At 45.0% G+C, this 2,938-nt stretch overlaps 1 pseudogene across 1 annotated transcript; it reads right to left on the bottom strand.

Moving 5' to 3' along the window:
• Positions 1-874: 874 nt before the first annotated feature.
• LOC108517872 (tropomyosin alpha-3 chain-like) lies at positions 875-2,486 on the bottom strand (annotated as a pseudogene). The gene is made up of 2 exons (XR_001882230.1): positions 2,169-2,486; positions 875-1,877 (listed from the first exon to the last, which is right to left on the bottom strand). The product of XR_001882230.1 is annotated as a tropomyosin alpha-3 chain-like (transcript).
• Positions 2,487-2,938: the final 452 nt, after the last annotated feature.

Consider the following 2,938-nt stretch of genomic DNA (forward strand, 5'->3'; position numbering starts at 1 on the left):
CAGTTGCACTATTGATTTCTCTTTCTCCCAATCGGCCCCAAAGAGGCCACATCAAAGGAGAGTGCATTTTAGGCCAATAAGCTGCAGAATGTACACCTAACAGATCTCATAGAAACCTTACCAGAAAATGGGGACTGGGTAGGGAAAGAAGCTTTAAAAGATCAGCAAACTGCCAGCCCACAGACTGTAGAGGCTGTCACAGCCAGAAGGGGGTGGCTAGGGTGCCACAAACCCAAGGAAGCAAAGTTTCAAAATAATACAAAATTTAAAAAAAGTTTTGTATATAAGGTATTCAAGATTTCTCCAGCACTGACTGATACAAAGCACAATGAGATGACACTTTTAGAGACAGCAGCTTCAAATCCAGAAAAGACTAATGAGGTGAGTTTCACATGGCTGAATCAGTGGCAAAAACATAATCTTCCTTTCTTTCTTTCAAGGAGGTAGGAAAGCAATTAAGTGGTCACCTCAACCTAAAGGGCACATGATCCATTCTATAAATTTGGTCACTTCTAATGAAAAAAAATTGAAATAACGTTGTCCAAAGATATCTTTCTCTTTTTTTGAGACAGAGTCTTGCTCTGTCGCCCAGGCTGGAGTGCAGTAGCATGATCTGGGCTCACTACAACCTCTGCCTCCCGGGTTCAAGTGATTCTCCTGCCTCAGCCTCCTGAGTAGCTGGGATTATAGGTGCGTGCCACCGCGCCTGGCTAATTTTTGTATTTTTAGTAGAGACGGGGTTTCACCATGTTGGTCAGGCTGGTCTCAAACTCCTGACCTCGTGATCCACCTGCCTCGGCCTCCCAGACTGGTGGGATTACAGGCATGAGCCACGGTGCCCAGCCAGGTTTTCAGCTTTAAGATATCTTTTTTGTTGTTGTTTGGCTAACTCCTCCTGGAATCATCTTTCTGGTTTGACTGGTACTTTGTACAGAGCAACGAGGTTTCTCATAGTGGAGTCTTTTCCTGGGCTCTGTTTGGCTCTCAGTAAGGCAGGCCTATACTTTTTCCTCTCCTCTACGGAGAGGGCAATATGCATTAAGCTGAAAAGTCACCTTCTGCAAGTGAGAAAGGGGTTAGATTGCTGCTTCAGAGCTGTGGAATTATTTGGAATGTTTTGCAAATGGTTGCTACAAAACAACAAAAAAGGTAATTACAAAATGTGTACATCACAACATGCTTTTAAAGACACTATGCATTGTGCTCACATTCCCTTAAATGTTGTTTCCAAAGGTGCTCAGCCTTTAGCCCAGCTGGAATCTCCAGGAAGACGCAGAGACAGTTTGGCAAAAAAGAAACAGGGGAGGAGGGGGCTGCGAAAGTAGAAAGCAGCCCCCAAGTTAAAGATCAGCCCTCAGTTAAAGATCAGCTCCAGGCAGGCCGGCCTCAGGCCGAGTCAGGAACAAAGGGAGGAGCAGCAGCAGGGCAGGACTGGGGTGTTCTACATCTCATTCAGGTCAAGCAGAGTCTGGTACAGCATCCTTTGTGCACAGAGGTTCTCCTCTTTGTTGCATTTCAGTTTATCTTCCAAAGTCATCAGTTACATTTTCCAGCTTGGCTACCAGTCTCTCAGTAAACTCAGCAGGGGTCTCTGCCCCCTTGAGTTCATCAGTGAGAATCTTGATCTATTCCTCATATATGTCTTCTTTTTGAGAGTCCTTTTCTTCAGCATCACTTAGATACTTCAGGTTCTGGTCCATCAGTCTGATCTGCTCATCTGGCTCTTGTCAGTGGTACTCTACCAGCTCAGCTCATTCGTCTGTGCATTCTAAGTCTCCTTCAATGATCACCAACTTACAAGCCACCTCTTCATACTTCCTATCTGCCTCTTCTGCAGTATGCTTAGCTTCTTTGAGTTGTATTTCCTAGAGTTTCATCTTTTTTTTGTTTGTTTGAGATGGAGTCTCGCTGTGTCGCCAGGCTGGAGTGCAGTGGCGTGATCTCAGCTCACTGAAACCTCTGCCTCCCAGGTTCAAGTGATTTTCCTGCCTCAGCCTCCCAAGTAGCTGGGACTACAGGCGTGTGACACCACACCCAGCTAATTTTTTGTATTTTTAGTAGAGACGGGGATTCACCTTGTTGGCCAGGATGGTCTCGATCTCTTGACTTCGTGATTCTCCCGGCTTGGCCTCCCAAAGTGCTGGGATTACAGGTGTGAGCCACTGCACCTGGCCCTTTTCTTCATCTTTTAAGGCCTGGTTTTCAATAACCTTCATACCTCTTTCACTGTCATCAGCAACTTTTTCTGCTTCTTCCAGCTTTTGCAAGGCAGTGGTCAGGCACTCCTGAGCATGGTCCAGCTCCTCTTCAACGTGCTGGATCCTAAGGTTCAAGGAGGCCACCTCAACCTCAGCCTGTTCCCGGGCCCACCTTTCTCCCCCAACTTCTTACTGGAGGTGCTCAGCTCTCTCCTCTGCATCATCTGCTTGCTGCTGCAGAACCTGGAGCTTGCAATTCACTTCCTCCATAGTGGTGATCCCAGCCATGGTGCCCACCTAGCTACTCCTCGCACTCTGGTTCCTGCGCTGGTTCTTGTGCTCAGCATTGCAGCTGCTTATCCTTTCTTTTATTTTCTGTATTAAGTTTTGTTTCCTTTTGTTTTTAAAGCAACAGATGAAAGGAGATAAAAATGTCAAGGAAATACTGACTTGAACTTTATAAATATTGGTTCTGTGTGGGGATGATAAAGCAGATAAAAAAAGGAACTGAAGTATGACTGAAGGAATCAGATTTCTCTAACCTTGACTTTCAAATGGTGCATTCTGTGGCTATAACTATAAGTAGCAAGATTCTTTAGCATTTGGAGTTAAATTGTGAGGAAGTTATCAGGGCACATTTTGTGTTCTTCATTACTTTGAGAAACTTTTCTGAGGTTCATTGAGAAAACATTTTAAACTCTGTGAAATCCGAGTAACTCTGCAGGAAAAGCAAATTGAGT

Source organism: Rhinopithecus bieti, unplaced genomic scaffold (genome assembly GCF_001698545.2).
Source record: "Rhinopithecus bieti isolate Rb0 unplaced genomic scaffold, ASM169854v2 scaffold_40559, whole genome shotgun sequence".
NCBI lineage: Eukaryota > Metazoa > Chordata > Mammalia > Primates > Cercopithecidae > Rhinopithecus > Rhinopithecus bieti.